The following is a 22,646-nucleotide window of genomic DNA, read 5'->3' on the forward strand; positions in this document are numbered from 1 at the left end:
GACCAGCTTGGAGCAACGTTGTTCGGATCGTTTCTTCAAACCCTTCAAAATCATTAGCTTCATTTTCAAAACCTTCGAATTCACTATCAAATACTGCTGCATCACATCTAGGCCTCTCTGTTAACAGTTTCTTCCATGAATTTGTTAGTGTGGTTTCTTTCACTTTATTCCAAAGCCTAGCCCAATGGAATATTGCTTCCCTGATTGTGTACTTTTTTAGATTTTCTATTGTTCTTTGAGTCCTTGTATCCTTTCCTGTCAATTCATCTTCCTCGCTAAGTAAAACAACTAAAACATCTTCAAGCATTGCTGTTTGGTACATACATTTAGCAGCAAGGATAACACCTTGGTCCATGGGCTGGATCAAGGATGTTGTGTTTGGTGGAAGTGCCATGCATTTTATTCTGCCATCCCTTGAAATTAACTTGCTAATGGGATGAGCAGGGACATTATCTAGCAGCAACAATGCCTTAACCTCACTGGCCTTTATTCCACATTTGTTGATCTGGAATTCTCTTGACTTTTTTGCAAAAGTGGTTTTCAAACCAGTCCGTAAATATTGTTTGATTAAACCATGATTTCTTAGAACTGTAATATATTACGGGTAATGCCTGCATTATATTTTTTTAAGGCTCGAGGATATTTAGACTTGCCTACCACTGCACATTTTGTCCTGTGAGAGGCAGCAGCATTAGCACAGAGCAAGACTGAGAGTCGTTCCTTGCTTATCTTTCGTCCAGGAATATTTTCCTGCATCCTACTCAAACCGCTAGGGGTCCAAATGGAATTAACACCCACACGCGCAACAACAACAAAAATTAAAAAAAAAAAAAAAAAATTTAATTAATTAATTAACACTATCCTGGATTTTCCACTTGGAATTACGGGCGTTTTGCTTAACCGCTTGTCGGATCACGACGTAAATTTACGGACCGTGTTATATTGGGTATTTACTACTCGATCGACTTGGGGTTTGTATGAATATGTTTGCCATTAAATTTTGTTTTCTCTAATAGGGACTGTGCCTATTTGAGAAAACGGCAATGTATTGTAAGTTAGAGGAGAGACTATTGAATTGGTGACAATGAGGGTAATCGCGCACTCCACACACTCTTGTGTTGGCCGCGATCATGATTCTACATTTATATGCATATGTCTGTGTAGAGAATTTTATTCCGAACACTATACAAACAAAAAAACGGAGTGAATCAAGTATAAACTTGAAAAAACATGAGCAAAGTAAAAACTTTTTACGCTCACGGGTAAGATTTTATTCGCCGCAAATTTATTTGACGCTCTGTTGGACAATTCTACCCATGTTCTTATAGAACTTTCTATTGCGAACACATTGCTATAAAAATGAAATACGTAGCTCGAGAAATAATGTCATGACAGTGAAATAAGTATAAACTTTCAAAGCGCTGCATCACAACAGTGTCGTCGCTGCTGAAATCATGGCTAACGCTTCGCCCAGTTCCCACACTCGTGCGGAACATAATTAGACATTGATAGGCATCTGTCTGAGTGGGGAATTTTATTGCGAGTTTAGTGATATCAAAATAAGCGCTGTAGGATGACTGTGAGGCTGGCAACAAACGAAAGAGTATGAACATTTACTTCCTGTTTGGGTGTCACGGCAAGTCATCTTCGTGTTTATTTACTTCGTGGTGGGATAGCAAATGCTTGGGTGACATTTTATGCATATGATCTTGTAGAGAATTTTATTGCCAACGCAATGATACCAAAATGAAAAACGTAGCTCGAGAATTGATGTTAGGAGCGTGAAAAGATTATAAACTTTTTTGTGTTTATGCTTGAGCGCCCAGAACGCCACGCGCATAACCCGCTTTTTTTTCAGCGATTGCCGCGCGCACTAAAGTGTTAATCTCTTTATTTGTGTTCCCTGAGCACGGGAAAAATAATAAAAAAAAATTAATTACACTTACCCATGGACGTAAATGACCCGAGAAGATCATCGATGACGTCACGCCTGATCTTCGCTGGACCGCAGTGCGCCCGGGGTGAGTCAGGCGCGACGGAGGAGGAGCGCGAGTTGCCGCGAATTTATTTTCGCGTTATTATTTACAGTATCTATGGCGTATTTTACACCCATTTTTGTCACTGGTGTGGTTCAATATGTTCTCACGAGATGATTTATAAACATAAAACTGTTGTCAATGTATATTGTATCCACATATTAGTGTCACAAGTATTTGCACAAAAATGTCTTATTTCACAATAAAATATACAATACAATACAATACAATTTTATTTAGGTAAGGTACATACATACAATAAATATTTACAAGGATTGTTTGACTTATAGGTATAGCTAGTACATACAATGCCTAAAGCCACTATTACGCAAAGCGTTTCGGGCATGATAAACTTAAATGACAAGCTTAATACTAATTGAGCATAATGAGTAGAATGAAAACAACAAATGAAAACATAGATGAAAAAGCAGCACAAATACAATTATGTCGACAAACAGCGCTCTTTAAAGAAAAAAACAGACATTGGTTGACAATAGAAGGGTAAGGTAGGTTACAGGGAATTTATTAGGTATAGCTTCGCTTTTAACTTAAACTGGTTGAGGCGCGAAATACTATTTCTTATGATTTATTTCCACTATATACACACACTTATTCTGTATTTACATGTTTTGGCACCAGTCTTGGACATTTAGAAGTCATCAAGATTGTGATACTCGTTGAAACATCGGACATGGCACAGAGGGACCTGACATGCTGTGCACCAAGTCATCACCATTTTTCTTTTCTGTTCCCTCTTGGTTGTTGACCAGCATACTACACACGCACGCTGGCCTACTGCACGCTTTCCAGTTGGTGGTAAAAACCTGAGATTATGTCAAAAAGGCATCCCTGTAAGCGAGCCTGGGTGTTGGAGCATGGTGCAATACCGGGTTCAGAATGGGCCTCTGTACACCAGGAATTACTTTGCCAAACTTCTGTAGTAATTGTGTTACTACAGTAAAATTGAATGCACGGAAATTACGTTTACCACCTGTTTTGACAAGATACTAATTGTAACTGTTCAGCATTGTTACGTCAACGAGGTGGAAAAACATTTTCTTGGTCCACTTCACTGTTTTCCGTACACACTCCACTGCCCCCACCATCATATCACATTTATCCACCAAACGCATGTTGATGTTATAGTCCAAGACACAATCTGGCTTATAGATTATTTCTCTGGTGGTTCTGTTCACCTTGCCACTGTCCAGCATTGTTCCAGCATGAATGGTGGTCAACATGTTCACTTCACGCCTGTCTTTCCACCGCACTGAAAGTATTCCACCTGTTTTTCTGAGCTCGCAATCACCAACCTGCATAGCACCTGGAAACACTGGCATTTCCCTTCATTTTGCCTTCACTGTGCCACACACTCCAGTTCTATTATCAAGCAAGAACCTAGTTAGCAAGGGACTGGTATAATAGTTATCTGTGAATAATATGTGGCCCTTGTTCAGATATGGTGCAAGCAGTGACTTCACAACATTACCTGAATGCCATGTTGGTCATTAGCAGGAATGTCTACATTTGTACCCGTATACATTATCATGTGTAACACAATTCCTGTTTCACAGTCACAGAGTACAAAGAATTTCAATCCAAATCGGTGGCGTTTGGAGGGAATATACTGCTTGAAGGCAAGACGTCCTTTGAAAAGCACAAGGGATTTGTCAATCACAAGCTTCTGAGCTGGTTCCTTTTTGACCTGGAAAAGGCTTACGACACCACTTGGCGATATCATATTCTATCTCAACTTCATTCTTTTGGCCTTCGTGGTCATCTCCCTCTCTTTCTCCGCAGCTTCCTCTCTCGTCATTCCATTCGGGTGCGACTTGGTACCCCGTTCTCTGCTTCTTTTCAGCAATACGAAGGTGTGCCCCAGGGTAGTGTTCTGAGCACTACTCTTTTTCTGGTTGCCCTCAATGGTCTTCTTTCCTCTCTTCCTTCAGGTGTCTTCTCCGCGCTCTATGTCGATGATCTTACCCTTTGCTGTCAGGGTGATGATTCGCCTCTCCTTCAGCGCCGGCTTGCAATTGATGCCGTGTCGTCTTGGGCCATCGATCATGGCTTCAAGTTCTCTACTTCTAAGACTTGTGCCATGACTTTTACCCGGAAATGGGTCGTTCTTCGTCTCTCTTTGTCACTTTATGGTCATCCCCTTGAGTACAACGATTCCGCGAAGCTTTTGGGGTTATTCCTTGACACTCGTTTGTCTTGGTCTCCCCATATCTCTTACCTCCGTGTTGAGTGCTCTAAGGCCCTTACCCTCCTTCGGGTATTGTCCCATACTTCTTGGGGGGCAGATAGGCGCGCACTCCTTGCTTTACATTCCTCTCTCGTCCTGTCTAAGCTCGATTATGGTTGCCCTGCTTACTCGTCTGCTGCTCCTTCTACTCTTCGCCATCTTGATGCTTTGCACCATACTGGGTTGCGCCTCAGTTCTGGTGCCTTTCGTTTGACTCCCGTCCTTAGCTTGTATGTTGACACTGGATTCCTGTCTCTCCAGGACCGCCGTGATCGCTACTGTCTTCGCTATCTTGCGCGGTCCTTACAACATCCTTCCTCTCGCCTCTGTCGTGCTTTAACTTTTACCCCTCCTGTGGTTCCTGTTCCTCTTCACCACCTCCCTCTTTCTGTCCGGTTATCTCGCCTACAGGATTCTCTTTCCGTTCGTATTTCTAATGTTTCTCCTCGTGTTGTTCCTTCTTTGCCAACGTGGAGAGTCCTCCTTCCGCGGTTTTGTACATCCTTGACCTGCGCCACTAAAGCTTTTACCCCTCCTACAGTTCTAAAACGCCTTTTCCTGGAGCACTTTTCTTCTCACTCCTGCTCCGTTTCTGTCTTCACCGATGGGTCTAAGTCTGCGGACGGTGTTGGCTACTCTGTTGTTTTTCCTGATCGCACTTATATGTGTCGCTTACCTCCGGAGACTAGCATCTTTATAGCGGAGCTTTATGCTATTCTCTATGCTCTTCGTCTCCTGCATTCTCATTGTCAGTCTTCCTTTGTAGTTGTTGTTGACTCCCGTAGTGCCCTCATGGCTCTCGGGTCCTTTAATCTGGTTCATCCAGTAGTTGTCGAGATCCAGCATTGGCTGTTTCTTGTTCACAGTAAATTTAAGTCGGTTGAGTTTTGTTGGGTTCCCAGCCATATTGGTGTGTCATTAAATGAGCGTGCGGATGCTGCCACCAAGGAAGCTGTCTGCTCTTGTCCCATCTCTCGTAAAGGTATTCCATATTCCGACTTTTACCCGGTTATCCATTCCTCCGTCCTTACCCTTTGGCAGGCTTCTTGGTCGTCTGTTTCTGGTAACAAACTACGTACTCTTAAGTGTTGTGTTTCCTCGTGGCCGTCCTCCTACCACCGTAACCGGCGATGGGAAACAGCTCTGGCGAGGTTGCGTATTGGCCATACTCACTTAACCCATGGTCACTTGATGGAGCGCCGCCCTGCTCCTTATTGTCCTAGTTGCATTGTCCCTCTTACGGTCGTGCATGTCCTTATTGAATGTCCTGACTTCCGGAACGAGCGTGTGTCTTGCTTTCCAACCGCCCCTCGCGGTCACCTGTCCCTCAATAGAATTCTTGGTGACTCGGATACTTTTGATATCGTTCGCCTTATGCGTTTTTGTTCTCGTATTGGCATCCTTGGTGATATTTAGCATCCTCTGATTATTCCACACATTTGATGGTGCTACATAGCCTTCCCGGTTTGGGGCCTTCTTTTGATAATTACTTACTTCTGAGCTGGTACGTAGAAATCCCTGTACTTTCTGATAAGTTCATTCAGTACGTGCCTTACCTTCCAAAGCCTATCATCATCATTCCTGTCTTCATTATTTGCAAAGTGAAGACACCTGAGGATTATCGCAAATCGGTCTCGAGACATATATTTGCCAAACATTGGTGTTGGAACAGTATGGTCTTTGCTCCAGTAATGGTCGATTACGTGTTTGACACAATGTTTCATCAACATACACAGTGCCAAAAACACATACATTTCACCTAAAGTCGTATCTTTCCATCGCTGCAAACGTGAAAAATCGGATAACTCCTCCTCGTCAGTGAGATCACTCGCATATTTGTTCGTCTCATGAACAAGATGTTCCATTAGCGGCTCATCAAAATATGCAGTAAAATAGTCCATTTCACACATATCTGCACCTTTATCAGGGAAAATGTCTGTAATTCCAACATCCGAATTATCAAAAACAGGAATTTGGGGAACAAAATCTGTCCCATCACTCCACACAAAAACACCAGGTGTCTTTCTAGAGCCAATAGTGGCACCACGGCGAGGAAACCGTGTACCAGGAGCTGAAGCAGGTCTAGGAACAGTAGGGGTGGGCAGGGATGGTGATGGAAAATTCCTCGATGTTGAGGGTCTTTGTTCATGTGGTGCCATGCAGTGCCGCATGGCTTGGCCAGATGCTGCTGACGCGACAAATTGTCGCTTGGCAACACCACACACTCCTCCACTCGCACTAGCGAAACTATTTTCCGATTCTAAGTCACTAAAACCGGAAAATGATTCACCTTATTCAGAATCGTCGAGCAAAACATCAATATCTTGCAAGGGAGCACATGAACTGTGTGGTCTTGCAGAAATTTGGGTCGAGTGAGGGCGAGGAGGCATGGGTGAGATGCTAGGCCTAGCCCTGGTGGAGCCAGCATGTTCACACTCGTCGTCGGCCGTATCCACCTCTGAGGGCTGTGTATAGTCATGATCAAAGTCTGAGTCGTCTATATCAGACTCATCACCATCCGGGAACAAATTACGAGTAATTTCGTCCTCGGTCAGAGGTCGCGAGGAACGTCTCGCTGAGCGGGGTCGGTCGTCGGAACGTGATGCGCTCACCATGGTTTCCGCCGGGTAACTGAGCTCTGTACACAAAGGGGACCCACGCTGGATTTTTTTCCCAGGCGGGGTTTGTTTATGTTCGGTCGAGGCTCGCCGATGATTACCCCTATCCCACGCGGGGCGTTTAAATTATAGCGCTAGACACGAAATCATAAATAAATGATGTGCGCGGTTTCGGTTTTGTCACTGATATAATTTATATATGATATGCGCGGTTTGAGGGTTAAGGATGTACTTGGTACAGCTCGCCACATAAACCCAGTCTCGTCAGCTTTATATACTTGATATTTGCTTAAATTATTACTGACAATGTGCTCGTTTAATTTAGCCTTGAATGAATCAACATTAGTGGGATCAGCACTTGATGCCTCACCAGAAATTTTTTTGGTGTTTGAAATGTTATGCCGAGCCTTAAATCTTCCAACCCACCCATCACTTGCATTGAAATCTTTTATACCTAATTGAATGGCAAGTTTACTTGCTGCAACTTTAAGCTCTTCAAATCTTATTGCCATGCCAATTGTGCAGTGCTGAATAAACCACTTATACACTGCAGCATCCAATTGTGGATACTGACCAGACTTTACTGTTTTTCTCGAACATGCAGCACCAGAAGTAGCACACTCTGTTGTGCTCACATATTTTAATAGAGTATCCTTCTGTTTCTTGATGTCACTTACTGTACTTTTCCCGATGTTAAACTCTGCTGCTGCTCGTGCATGAGAATATCCTTTATCAAGTTTCTTAATTAACTCCAGCTTCTGTGCAACCGTCAGGCGCTTCCTTTGGGTAACTTGGCATTTTGTAAATTAAAAAGAAGATCACAATTAACAGTACAGTAATATCCTTAACAATTGAAGCTAGCCGCGCGAGTTCACAGTAAACAATGGGAACACATGGCCTGGCGGAGTACATTCTAGGTCTGTGGGAAAAAAATACCTAGTGCCTATACTATAAAAGGTATTTAATAAGAAAACAAAGACTTTTGCTTAATAAAAACTTTCAAAATATTTTATTAATAATAATTTAGAATTTTCTTCATTAAACTGAATCATTTTAAAAGAAAATTAAGATGTAATATATGACTCTGGACGATCCAGGTCGGTGGCCTGGTCGCCATGTGAGGGGACGCCGATGCCACAACAAACCTAATACCGACCGTCGGTAATATCGACCGCCAGACCGGAATAGGAGGCTCCAGATACCGGTCTCCCAAACCGGTCGTTAATACCGGCAGGTCGGTATAAAAGAGGCTGTTAAATTGAGTGGATACTGTTTCATATTCAGTTGTCAACAGAGGCCAACTGGTGGAGAGACAGGTTAGCAAGGGGTATGCTTGAATCAAGAAGACAGACGAAAGAGAGGTGGAACTGAACAGGCAGCAAGGCCGAGGACAGCAAAATGGAAAGCAAAGTAACGGGGTTATAGAAGTCGAGAAACAGACTCAGTGTTCCTAAGTTTATAAAATAATAATGTTTTTGGAAAAGGGACAATAAATCTAAGAAAAAATGCCCCTGGATCCCCCATAGGGAATGCTTTCTTTATCCTATAACGATCTACATCCAGGGGAAACAATATAGTAAACCATTTAAGATGGTAGGCTTTAGTGAACATAATATATTTTCCAACGAAGGCACTATAGCTTTAAGGGCCTTGTCATACAAAGATGTCATTGTTATAAAACCAGCAGACAAAGAGGGTCCAATAATGGTATGTATATGAATTATATAAAAATCATATAAATTTGGTTTTTATATAAATGTCATTGTATGTATAAAATATATATATATATATATATATATATATATATATATATATATATATATACATATATATATATATATATATATATATATATATATATATATATATATATATATATTATTAAATATGACCGAAAAAGTAAGATTAATAATTCTAACACGAATTTTCTCAATCTTTCGTACATTACGCTTCACTGTTGGAGGTAAATCAAAAATCACTTCTCCAAAATTCATTTTTATTTCTAGTCTGACGCGACACGGGCGCGTTTCGTAAAACTTATTACATTTTCAAAGACTTCACAAATACACAACTGATTAGAACTTGCGTTTCTCTGATTTTATATCTACATTTGAGTGAGGTGGGAAGGGTGATGTGGCATTAACACAAGACAGAACAATAGGGGATATTAATAGGGTATTAAAAGTATCAACACAAGACAGAACAGAAACAATGGGTATTGAATAGAAGTGTTTGTAGAAAGCCTATTGGTCCATATTTCTTGATGCTTCTATATTGGAGCGGAGTCTTGAGGTGGGTAGAATATAGTTGTGCAATAATTGGCTGTTGATTGCTGGTGTTGACTTCTTGATGTGTAGTGCCTCGCAAACGACTGACGATTTACTATAAAACCAGAAAAACGGCCAGCCTACTCATGAGAAACTCTCCAGACACAAAACAGAACGCTTTAAAAGAGACTAACGTCGTCTATGCCTTCAAATGCCCACTTGGGGACTGTAAGCTCCAAAAAACCCAGTATATAGGCAAGACAACAACATCTCTTTCTAGGCGTTTAACGATGCATAAGCAACAGGGCTCCATTAAGGAACATATAATCTCTTCCCATAACCAAACCATCGCCAGAGAAATCCTAGTAAACAACACAGAAATCATCGATAGATACAGCGATAGCAGGCGGCTTGACGTTTGCGAGGCACTACACATCAAGAAGTCAACACCAGCAATCAACAGCCAATTATTGCACAACTATATTCTACCCACCTCAAGACTCCGCTCCAATATAGAAGCATCAAGAAATATGGACCAAAAGGGCTTTCTACAAACACTTCTATTCAATACCCATTGTTTCTGTTCTGTCTTGTGTTGATACTTTTAATACCCTATTAATATCCCCTATTGTTCTGTCTTGTGTTAATGCCACATCACCCTTCCCACCTCACTCAAATGTAGATATAAAATCAGAGAAACGCAAGTTCTAATCAGTTGTGTATTTGTGAAGTCTTTGAAAATGTAATAAGTTTTACGAAACGCGCCCGTGTTGCGTCAGACTAGAAATAAAAATGAATTTTGGAGAAGTGATTTTTGATTTACCTCCAACAGTGAAGCGTAATGTACGAAAGATTGAGAAAATTCGTGTTAGAATTATTAATCTTACTTTTTCGGTCATATTTAATAATATATGTCTACAGGAAAGACTGCTACCAAAATATACTAATATATATATATATATATATATATATATATATATATATATATATATATATATATATATATATATATATATATATAAAAGTTTGTGAGGGTACCACATCTGGTGCCAATGTGGGGACCCATAGCCTCGGAGAAGAAAATAAAAAGTATTCAGAGGAGACCTTGTGGTTTCTCACTGAACACGGTCGGAATAGGGAACCGGTCGGCCGAACGGACATCACGCTGGACTTGTGATCCTGTGGTCCCGGGTTCGATCCCAGGCGCCGGCGAGAAACAATGGGCAGAGTTTCTTTCACCCTATGCCCCTGTTACCTAGCAGTAAAATAGGTACCTGGGGGTTAGTCAGCTGTCACGGGCTGCTTCCTGGGGATGGAGGCCTGGTCGAGGACCGGGCCGAAGGACACTAAGAGCCCCGAAATCATCTCAAGATAACACTAATATTATCTTCTCCTACTACCCTCATTCTTTTGTATGTATACATATATATTTGTTTTATTTGAACTTTGTTACAAAAAAGGAGTTACGTATAGGGTACAAAGATGGTTATCATAGGTTGTCGAGTTCCTCCAGCTCCTCAGATGGCGGGCAGGAACCCTGAATGCAGTGCGCATTTCCCCTCTGTATCGCCACGCTGAGGCGCTGGAAAAGAAAGCTGGCAGCTCTAGGGGTCCCTTGTTGTTTCAATGAGCCTAGAACCCAGTTCCTTAAAAAAACTGGTAGCACTTTTACCCCAGGTGCCGAGTGTCTCAGAAGCAATGGGGACAAAATTGTAGTGGTGATCCAGTTCTCTGTACTTACGGGATTTGGCTGCTTCCCTGTGGGTGGCAGCGCCACCTGGTTGTGCAACACTAAGATCAATGTAGGTGTTAGCCAGGGTTGATACGCACGTGTAGTCCCATACCAACTGCTTGCCATTCTTCCAGGAGTTCACTGTGATACCATCCAGGCGACCAATAAGAGCATCAGAGTTACGGGGCGTTAGGTAACGGGGCTCTCTTTCAGCTGGGCATCCAGCTGTGGTGAGGCTCCTCTTGATGATGTCGTTAACTTCACTGTGCCTCGAGTGCCATATCCCCTGTGCTTTGGCAGAGTAGGCCATGGTGGCCATACCTGTCAGCCACCACCTCGCCGCAAATAAAAAAATAAAAAGTCGTAATTTGAAATTGAAAATAGGTGCAGAGAGTTAGAATTCGGGTAAAAAATCACGCTCAGGAGTCAAATTTCCGACATTTCACACATTTTAAAAACTGCAGGGGGGTTTGGGCAAAATATGACCCATCGCCGTTTACAGTAATTGGCATATTTTCGGTATGAAACGTCGTAATTTGAAACTGAAAATAGGTGCAGAGAGTCAGAATTCGGCTCAAAAATCATGCTCAGGAGTCAAATTTCCGACATTTCAGACATTTTAAAAACTGCAGGGGGGTTTGGGCAAAATATGACCCATCGCTGTTTTTAGTAATTGGCATATTTTCGGTATGAAACGTCGTAATTTGAAACTGAAAATAGGTGCAGAGAGTCTGAATTCGGCTCAAAAATCACGCTCAGGAGTCAAATTTCGGACATTTCAGACATTTTGAAAACTGCAGGGGGGTTTGAGCAAAATATGACCCATCGCCGTTTTCAGTAATTGGCATTTTTCAGTAATTGGTCGATTTTAGCCGCTAGCGGCCAAATCGCACGCATGGTTTTCGGTCGCTAGCAGCGAAAATCGCGCGGTTTTTGGCCGCTAGCGGCAAAAATCGACCGACTTAAGCCGCTAGCGTCCAAAAAAGGGGCTATTTTCGCCGCTAGCGCCCAAAAACGAGCGATTTTCGCCGTTAGTGGGCAAAAATCGCGCGATTCTCGCAGGTAGCAGCGAAGAATCGCGCGATTTTCGCCGCTGGAGGGAAAAAATCGGGCGATTTTCGCAGCTAGCGGCCAAAAAAGCGGCTATTTTCGCCGCTACCGGCCAAAAATCGCGCGATTTTTGCCGGTAGCGGGCAAAAATCGGGCGAATTTCGCCGCTGGAGGGAAAAAATCGGGTGATTTTCGCCGCTAGCGGCCAAAATCGCCCGAGTTTTGGCCGCTAGATGCAAAAATCGCGCTGTTTCCTGGCCGCTACCGGCGAAAATCGCTAGATTTTTGGCCGGTAGCGGCAAAAATCGCGCGATTTTTGCCCTCCAGCTGCGAAAATCGCACGGTTTTTGGCCGCTAGTGGCGAAAATCGCGCGGTTTTTGGCCGGTAGCGGCGAAATTCGCACGATTTTTGACCGCTAGCGGCGAAATTCGCACGATTTTTGGCCGCTTGCGGCGAAATTCGCACGATTTTTGGCCGCTAGCGGCAAAAATCGCGCAATTTTTGGCCTTTACCTGCGAAAATCGCGCGATTTGTTGCAGCCAGCTGCGAAAATCGCGCGATTTTTGGCCGCTAGCGGCGAAAATAGCCCCTTTTTTGGACGCTAGCGGCGAAAATAGCCCCTTTTTTGGCCGCTAGCGGCCAAAAATCGCGCGATTTCCGCCGCTACCGGCCAAAAATCGCGCGATTTCCGCCGCTACCGGCCAAAAACCGCGCGATTTTCGCCGCTAGCGGCCAAAACCGTGCGATTTCGCCGCTAGCGGCCAAAAATCGCGCGATTTTTGCCGCTAACGGCGAAGATCGCGCGATTTTTGGACGCTAGCGGCGAAATCGCACGGTTTTTGACCGCTAGCAGCGAAAATCGACCGACTTTCGCAGCTAGCGGCCAAAAAAGGGGCCTTTTTCGCCGCTAGCGGCCAAAATCTTGCGAATTTTGCCCCCTAACGGCAAAATTCGCCCGATTTTTGGCAGCTAGCGGCGAAAATCGCCCGATTTTTGGACGTTAGCGACGAAAATCGCGCAATTTTTGGCCGCTAGCGGCAAAAATTGGTCGATTTTTGCCTCTAGCGGCCAAAAATCGTGCGAATATCCCCTCTAGCGGCCAAAAATCGTGCGAATTTCGCCGCTAGCGGCCAAAATTTTTGGCCGCTACCGGTGAAATTGGCGCGATTTTTGGCCACTAGCGGCGAAAATCGCACGGTTTTTGGCCGGTAGCAGCGAAAATCGCGCGGTTTTTAGCCGCTAGCGGCAAAAATCGACCGACTTTCGCAGATAGCGGCCAAAAAAGGGGCTATTTTCGCCGCTAGCGGCCAAAAATCGTACGAATTTCGCCGCTACCGGCCAAAAATCGCGCCAATTTCACCGGTAGCGGCCAAAAATTTTGGCCGCTAGCGGCGAAATTCGCACGATTTTTGGCCGCTAGAGGGGATATTCGCACGATTTTTGGCCGCTAGAGGCAAAAATCGACCAATTTTTGCCGCTAGCGGCCAAAAATTGCGCGATTTTCGTCGCTAACGTCCAAAAATCGGGCGATTTTCGCCGCTAGCTGCCAAAAATCGGGCGAATTTTGCCGTTAGGGGGCAAAATTCGCCAATTATGTTACGGCCCTCTCGGGACGCAACGGGGTTCTTACTCTGATGTCGTTAGAGGAAGATATATATCCGGCCCCAAGCCAGTAGAGGCTATCAAGGGATGCGATCCGTGACGCAAGTAACTAAAAGGGAGTAGGGAAAGAAAGGTAAGAACTTAATATAATATAATATTCACCAACACCAATTAAATATATAAAAGTAAAACGTGCACAAGGGGAGGGTATTAACACTATACAAGGGGATCAACACTGTAGTCTTCTGCTGGAGACTATGGATCCTCGAAGCTAGGTGCTGAGTCCGCGGTGCTTCCTTCGTGGCCTCAAGACGTGTCCTCTGAGAACGCCGAGCCTACCCTGGCCACAGGTCAGCCACAACGCAGGTCCACATCTCCACTGCGATGTCAAGCAGGGGCATCATCTCACACCTCTCTAGTACGGATTGGTTTTGACACGATCTGGGGTGACTCGACACTTCTCTATGTCGTGGCACCGATGACGGCTGACCACAGACGGCATTTCTGGTGCCAGTCCGATGGTCCTTCAGGGAGACAGGAACCTGGAATACAGGGGTCTGATAATTCAGAGTGATAGCGACAATGGGCAAGTCAGTACTTACTAGACACTCTTCTACTAGGCCCACACCTAGTTCCAACAGGGCTGCTTGCTCACCGAAGATGGCATTCGCTCTGCCCCTGTCAGGTCGACCAACGTTCCGTATAACGCTGTGTTGAGGCTCAGCAGTCACGCGGGGGGTGTCAACCTGTCGGAAACAGTCACTCATATTATCACATATCGTACCTCCTGTATCATCTATTACCTCCCAGGTCCCTTCTTCAACTGCAACACTAGCAGTACAACTCTCCAATCCCTGGGACCTCTTCGCGATGTTCATGGGAGCCATCATTCGTCGGGTCGTCCACCGGTCCTCACTGAGAGCACAAACGAGAACACATACGAAAAACAAACAAAATACCGATAGGAAACATTGGGCCAATTGAGGGATAAGCTTCCTGAACTTGTCATGTCCATTGCCGGCAACATCCACAAGCCTGGCTTGGACCGAAGAGGGCACTAGACCTTTTGAACACACCTCACATACCTCTGACGTCTGGGGAATCTCTGGCTGGCCCACTACACGCTGTAACTTGCCATACCGCAAGTACACCTCAGCCTTCGCTCCAGACTCGTTGGTATCCGTGGGTGTCTGCACACAAGGCCTCTCTTCTAGCTCAGGTACTTCTGCTATCGTAACCTCATGTTCCTTGTCGAGAGAAGAATCAGGAGACACTGCTAGATAGTTCTCAATCTGTAGGCGAGAGGACAAATTAAACATGTTTACATCCGGGTTTGTCCTTACCTGGACATTACCATTGCCTGTTACCTCAGACCGTGCTGTTCCGGTAGGCTCGTCCGCTATCTTGGGATGATTGTTGCTCCAATCGGTCACCAAGTCGTTGGCTAGTACCACGTCAATCCCAGCCACAGGGAGGGTATCGACTACTGCCAACTCAATTGTGCCGCTGAAATAAGGCGAGTCAAGGTGTACTGGCACTAAGGGGGCGATGTACTGCGTCCTAGGAAACCCAACCAGGATAACCTCTGGTCTCCCATCCACACTTACTCCCTCGGGTAACGAGCTCTTCACGATCAGGGACTGGGCTGCTCCACTATCTCTGAGCACTACAACTGATCTACCAGTATGATCACTCGTTACATACCCGGTTGAAGTGTGAGGGGCCAACAAACTTGGTCCTTCCTGCTTCGTCGTAGACTGGTTTCCTGTTGGTGGTGTAACACAACTGATCAACATCACCTCCCTTCGTGCGCTGCCACCTCTTCTGCCTCGGCACCTAGCAGCTATGTGCCCTTTCTGCCCACAAGTCCAGCACACCATATTCCTCCTTGGACTAAGGTGTTTCGGACTACTAGGACTTGTTCTTCGGGGGCTACTTGGGGGCGTCTTCTTAGCGCTTCGTGTGACGGGTCTTTCTTCTTCTTCGTCGTGAGGTCTGTCAAACCGGCGCTGGTAATTCCTCGGGACGTACTTAGCAGACGGCCTATGAGTCAGGATGTACTCTTCAGCCATGGTGGCTGCTGCACTCAAGGTCTCTACCTGCTGTTCCTCCAAGTACGTCTTGAGGTCTCCAGATAAACAATCCTTGAAGTCCTCCAGCAGAATCAGCTGCTCGAGGTCTTCCTTGGTCTCTACCTTCCGAGAGGTACACCATTCCTGGAAAAGTCGCTCCTTGATCGTGGCGAATTCGGTAAAAGTGTGCTCTGAGGTCTTCTTCAGGTTTCTGAACTTTTGCCTATAAGCCTCAGGTACCAATTGGTAAGCCATGAGCACAACTTTCTTCACCTTGTCATAATCGCTGGAGTCGTCAAGGGATAACGTAGAGTAGGCAATTTGGGCCTTCCCAGTCAAGACTGACTGTATCATGATGGCCCAATTCTCCCTTGGCCACTCCAAAGAGGCAGCGACTTTCTCGAAGGCTGCAAAGAATTTTGACACTTCCTTCTCATGGAATTTGGGGACCATTTTGATGTTTCTTACCGGATCGAAACCACTGGTGTCCGTCGTTTGCCTCCGACCACCGCCTAATCGCAAAACTTCTAGTTCATGTTGTCTCTCTCTTTCCTCTTTGTCTCGTTCTCGTTCTTCTCTTTCTCGTCTCTCTTCTCTTTCTCGTTCTTCTCTTTCTCGTTTCTCTTCTCTTTCTCGTTCTTCTCTTCTTTCTTCTCTTTCTCTCTCTTCTCTCTCTCGTTTCTCTTCTCTTTCTAATTCTAAATGCCTCATCGCCAATTCTTTTTCTTTCATCTCCATTTCTTTATCTTGTCTCTCTCGTTCCATTTCTAATTTCTTCCATTCTATTTCTCGATTGATTTCCAAGGCACGCATCTTGACAGTTAGGAAGCTGATATTAAGCTCACCTGCATCACTGTCAATGTCACTGCCCTTATCTTCCTTTTCCGTGGAAGCTATTTCCTCACCTTCCCTTGTACTAGGAGTCTCGCTTCCCTGTTTCTCTTCTGCCTTCAGGTGCCGGTGAACCTTGGACAAGATCTCCACACGGGAATCACTGGCACGGATCTTGATCTCCAGGTAGGCGCTCACTAGTACAAGTTCCGGTTTGCTCAGATACTTTAATCTGGCAAGACAATCTTCCCTGTTCAGAAAAGCCTGAACCTCGTCCAAAAAAGGGGCTATTTTTGCCGCTAGCAGCCAAGCAGCCATAAATGGGGCAATTTTCGCCGCTAGCGGCCAAAAATTGTGCAAATTTCGCCGCTAGCGGCCAAAAATCGGGCAAATTTTGCCGCTAGCGGCCAAAAATCGTGCGAATTTCGGCGCTAACGGCCAAAAATCGCGCGATTTTCGCCGCTAGCGGCCAGAAACTATACGATTTTTGCAGCTGGCGGGCAAAAATAGCGCGATTCTCGCCGCTACCGGCCAAAAACCGCGCGATTTTCGCCGCTAGCGGCCAAAAACCATGCGATTTTCGCAGCTGGCGGGAAAAAATCGCGATTTTCGCAGCTGGCGGGCAAAAAAAGCGATTTTCGACGCTACTGGCCAAAAATAGCGCGATTTTCGCCGCTAGCGGCCAAAAACCTTGCGAATTTCGCCGCTAGCGGCAAAAAACCATGCGATTTTTTCAGCTGGCGGGCAAAAATCGCGCGAATTTTGCCGCTACCTGCCAAAAACCGCGCGATTTTCGCCGCTAGCGGCCAAAAACCATGCGATTTTCGCTAATAGCGGGCAAAAATCGCGTGATTTTCGCCGATACCGGCCAAAAACCGCGTGATTTTCGCCGCTAGCGGCCAAAAGCCGTGCGATTTTCACAGCTGGCGGGTAAAAATAGCGCGATTTTCGCCGCTACCGGCCAAAAACCGCACGATTCTCGCCGCTAGCGGCCAAAAACCATGCGATTTTCGCAGCTGGCGGGCAAAAATCGCGATTTTCGCCGCTACCGGCCAAAAATAGCGCGATTTTCGCCGCTAGCGGCCAAAAACCGTGCGATTTTCGCCACTAGCGGCCAAAAATCGGGCGATTTTTGCCGCTAACGGCCGAAAACCGCGCTATTTTCGACGCTAGCTGCCAGAAACCATGCGATTTTTGCAGCTGGCGGGCAAAAATCGCGCGAATTTCGCCGCTAGCGGCCAAAAACCATGCGATTTTCGCTGCGGCGGGCAAAAATCGCGTGATTTTCGCCGCTACCGGCCAAAAACCGCGTGATTTTCGCCGCTAGCGGCCAAAAACCGTGCGATTTTCACAGCTGGCGGGCAAAAATCGCGCGATTTAAGCCGCTACCGGCCAAAAATCGCGCGATTTAAGCCGCTAGCGGCCAAAAATCGTGCAAATTTCGCCGCTAGCGGCAAAAAATCGTGCGAATTTCGCCGCTAACGGCCAAAAATCGCGCGATTTTCGCCGCTAGCGGCCAGAAACTATGCGATTTTTGCAGCTGGCGGGCAAAAATCGCGATTTTCGCCGCTACCGGCCAAAAATAGCGCAATTTTTGCCGCTAACGGCCGAAAACCGCGCTATTTTTGACTCTAGCGGCCAGAAACCATGCGATTTTTGCAGCTGGCGGGCAAAAATCGCGCGAATTTCGCCGCTACCTGCCAAAAATCGACCGATTTTCGCTGTTAGCGGCCAAAAAAGGGGCTATTTTCTCCGCTAGCGTCCAAAAATGGGGCGATTTTCGCCGCTAGCGGCCAAAAATGGGGCGATTTTCGCCGCTAGCGGCCAAAAATGGGGCGATTTTCGCCGCTAGCGGCCAGAAACTATGCGATTTTTGCAACTGGCGGGCAAAAATAGCGCGATTTTCGCCTCTAAAGGTAAAAAACCGCGCGATTTTCGCCGCTAGCGGCCAAAAACCATGCGATTTTCGCAGCTGGCGGGCAAAAATCGCGATTTTCGCCGCTACCGGCCAAAAATAGCGCGATTTTCCCCGCTAGCGGCCAAAAAACCGTGCGATTTTCGTCGCTAGTGGCCAAAAATCGGGCGATTTTTGCCGCTAACGCCCGAAATCCGCGCTATTTTCGACGCTAGCGGCCAGAAACCATGGGATTTTTGCAGCTGGCGGGCAAAAATTGCGCGAATTTCCCCGCTACCTGCCAAAAACCGTGCGATTTTCGCCGCTAGCGGCCAAAAACTATGCCATTTTCGCTGCTGGCAGGCAAAAATAGCGCGATTTTCGCCGCTACCGGCCAAAAATCGCGCGAATTTCGCCGCTAGCGGCCAAAAACCATGCGATTTTCGCAGCTGGTGGGCAAAAATCGCGATTTTCGCCGCTACCGGCCAAAAATAGCGCGATTTTCGCCGCTAGCGGCCAAAAACCGTGCGATTTTCGCCACTAGCGGCCAAAAATCGGGCGATTTTTGCCGCTAGCGGCCGAAAACCGCGCTATTTTCGACGTTAGCGGCCAGAAACCATGCGATTTTTGCAGCTGGCGGGCAAAAATCGCGCGAATTTCGCCGCTACCTGCCAAAAATCAACCGATTTTTGCCGCTAGCGGCAAAAAAAAGGGGCTATTTTCGCCGCTAGCGGCCAAAAAAGGGGCTATTTTCGCCGCTAGCGGCTAAAAATGGGGCGATTTTCGCCGCTAGCACCAAAAATCGTGCAAATTTCGCCGCTAGCGGCAAAAAATCGTTCGATTTTCACCGCTAGCGGCCAAAAATCGCGCGATTTTCGCCGCTAGCGGCCAAAAACCGTGCGATTTTCACAGCTGGCGGGCAAAAATCGCGCGATTTAAGCCGCTACCGGCCAAAAATCGCGCGATTTAAGCCGCTAGCGGCCAAAAATCGTGCAAATTTCGCCGCTAGCGGCCAAAAATCGTGCGATTTTCGCCGCTACCGGCCAAAAACAGCGCGATTTTCGCCGCTAGCGGCCAAAAATCGGGCGATTTTTGCCGCTAACGGCCGAAAACCGGGCTATTTTCGACGCTAGCGGCCAGAAACCATGCGATTTTTGCAGCTTGCGTGCAAAAATCGCGCGAATTTCGCCGCTACCTGCCAAAAATCGACCGATTTTCGCCGCTAGCGGCGAAAAAAGGGGCTATTTTCGCCGCTAGCGGCCAAAAATGGGGCGATTTTCGCCGCAAGCGGTCAAAAATCGTGCAAATTTCGCCGCTAGCGGTCAAAACTCGTGCGAATTTCGCCGCTAGCGGCCAAAAATCGCACGATTTTCGCCGCTAGCGGCCAGAAACCATGCGATTTTTGCAGCTGGCGGGCAAAAATCGTGCGAATTTCGCCGCTACCTGCCAAAAACCGCACGATTTTCGCCGCTAACGGACAAAAACCATGCGATTTTCGCAGGTGGCGGGCAAAAATCGCGTGATTTTCGCCGCTAGCGGCCAAAAATCGTGCAAATTTCGCAGCTAGCGGCCAAAAATCGTGCGAATTTCGCCGCTAGCGGCCAAATATCGCGCGATTTTCACCGCTAGCAGGCAGAAACTATGCGATTTTTGCAGCTGGCGGGCAAAAATAGCGCGATTTTCGCCGCTACCGGCCAAAAATCGACCGATTTTCGCCGCTAGCGGCCAAAAAAACGGGCTACTTTCGCCGCTAGCGGCCAAAAATGGGGCGATTCTCGCCGCTAGCACCAAAAATCGTGCAAATTTCGCCGCTAGCGGCCAAAAATCGTTCGATTTTCACCGCTAGCGGCCAAAAATCGCGCGATTTTCGCCGCTAGCGGACAAAAATCGTGCAAATTTCGCCGCTAGAGGCCAAAAATCGTGCGAATTTCGCCGCTAGCGGCCAAAAATCGCGCGATTTTCACCGCCAGCGGCCAGAAACTATGCGATTTTTGCAGCTGGCGGGCAAAAATAGCGCGATTTTCGCCGCTACCGGCCAAAAACTGCGCGATTTTCGCCGCTAGCGGCCAAAAACCATGCGATTTTCGCAGCTGGCGGGCAAAAATCGCGATTTTCGCCACTACCGGCCAAGAATAGCGCGATTTTCGCCGGCAGCGGCCAAAAACCGTGTGATTTTCGTCGCTAGTGGCCAAAAATCGGGCGATTTTTGCCGCTAACGCCCGAAATCCGCGCTATTTTCGACGCTAGCGGCCAGAAACCATGGGATTTTTGCAGCTGACGGGCAAAAATCGCGCGAATTTCCCCGCTACCTGCCAAAAACCGCGCGATTTTCGCCGCTAGCGGCCAAAAACCATGCGATTTTCGCAGATGGCGGGCAAAAATCACGATTTTCGCCGCTACCGGCCAAGAATAGCGCGATTTTCGCCGCTAGCGGCCAAAAACCGTGCGATTTTCGCCGCTAGCGGCCAAAAATCGGGCGATTTTTGCCGCTAACTGCCGAAAACCGCGCTATTTTCGACGCTAGCGGCCAGAAACCATGCGATTTTTGCAGCTGGCGTGCAAAAATCGCGCGAATTTCGCCGCTACCTTCCAAATATCGACCGATTTTCGCCGCTAGCGGCCAAAAATGCGGCGATTTTCGCCGCAAGCGGTCAAAAATCGTGCAAATTTCGCCGCTAGCGGCCAGAAACCATGCGATTTTTGCAGCTGGCGGGCAAAAATCGTGCGAATTTCGCCGCTACCTGCCAAAAACCGCGCGATTTTCGTCGCTAACGGACAAAAACCATGCGATTTTCGCAGCTGGCGGGCAAAGTCGCGTGATTTTCGCCGCTACCGGCCAAAAACCGTGCGATTTTCACAGCTGGAGGGCAAAAATCGTGCGATTTAAGCCGCTAGCGGCCAAAAATCGTGCAAATTTCGCCGCTAGCGGCCAAAAATCGTGCGAATTTCGCCGCTAGCGGCCAAAAATCGCGCGATTTTCACCGCTAGAGGCCAGAAACTATGCGATTTTAGCAGCTAGCGGGCAAAAATAATGCGATTCTCGCCGCTACCGGCCAAAATCCGCGCGATTTTCGCCGCTAGCGGCCAGAAACCATGCGATTTTTGCAGCTGGCGGGCAAAAATCGCGCGAATTTCGCCGCTACCTGCCAAAAATCGACCGATTTTCGCCGCTAGCGGCAAAAAAAGGGGCTATTTTCGCCGCTAGCGGCCAAAAATGGGGCGATTTTCGCCGCTAGCACCAAAAATCGTGCAAATTTCGCCGCTAGCGGCCAAAAATCGTTCGATTTTCACGGCTAGCGGCCAAAAATCGCGCGATTTTCGCCGCTAGCGGCCAGAAACCATGCGATTTTTGCAGCTGGCGGGCAAAAATAGCGCGATTTTCGCCGCTACCGGCCAAAAACCGCGCGATTTTCGCCGCTAGTGGCCAAAAACCATGCGATTTTCGCAGCTGGCGGGAAAAAAATCGCGTGATTTTCGCTGCTACCGGCCAAAAATAGTGCGATTTTCGCCGCTAGCGGCCAAAACTTGTGCGGTTTCGCCGCTAGCGGCCAAAAACCGCGCGATTTTCGCCGCTAGCGGCCAAAAACCATGCGATTTTCGCAGCTGGTGGGCAAAAATCGCGATTTTCGCCGCTACCGGCCAAAAATAGCGCGATTTTCGCCGCTAGCGGCCAAAAACCGTGCGATTTTCGCCACTAGCGGCCAAAAAACGGGCGATTTTTGCCGCTAGCGGCCGAAAACCGCGCTATTTTCGACGCTAGCGGCCAGAAACCATGCGATTTTTGCAGCTGGCGGGCAAAAATCGCGCGAATTTCGCTGCTACCTGCCAAAAATCAACCGATTTTTGCCGCTAGCTGCAAAAAAAGGGACTATTTTCGCCGCTAGCGGCCAAAAAAGGGGCTATTTTCGCCGCTAGCGGCTAAAAATGGGGCGATTTTCGCCGCTAGCACCAAAAATCGTGCAAATTTCGCCGCTAGCGGCAAAAAATCGTTCGATTTTCACCGCTAGCGGCCAAAAATCGCGCGATTTTCGCCGCTAGCGGCCAAAAACCGTGCGATTTTCACAGCTGGCGGGCAAAAATCGCGCGATTTAAGCCGCTACCGGCCAAAAATCGCGCGATTTAAGCCGCTAGCGGCCAAAAATCGTGCAAATTTCGCCGCTAGCGGCCAAAAATCGTGCGATTTTCGCCGCTACCGGCCAAAAACAGCGCGATTTTCGCCGCTAGCGGCCAAAAATCGGGCGATTTTTGCCGCTAACGGCCGAAAACCGGGCTATTTTCGACGCTAGCGGCCAGAAACC

The 22,646-nt window shown here is 47.0% G+C and overlaps 1 protein-coding gene across 2 annotated transcripts in view; it reads left to right on the forward strand.

Moving 5' to 3' along the window:
* The window catches only part of LOC123760251 (acylamino-acid-releasing enzyme), a 246,343-nt gene that overhangs the window by 113,336 nt on the left and 110,361 nt on the right, over nt 1-22,646 (forward strand). The window contains exon 18 of one of the 2 annotated variants that reach the window (XM_069338418.1): nt 7,997-8,098. The exons of the other annotated variant lie outside the window; for it this stretch is intronic. The gene's annotated coding sequence lies outside the window, so the exon portion shown is untranslated. Of the gene's footprint in view, nt 1-7,996; nt 8,099-22,646 lie in introns of those variants that run through there. 2 annotated transcript variants of the gene reach the window in all.

This window comes from Procambarus clarkii, chromosome 39, assembly GCF_040958095.1.
Source record: "Procambarus clarkii isolate CNS0578487 chromosome 39, FALCON_Pclarkii_2.0, whole genome shotgun sequence".
Classification (NCBI taxonomy): Eukaryota; Metazoa; Arthropoda; class Malacostraca; order Decapoda; family Cambaridae; genus Procambarus; species Procambarus clarkii.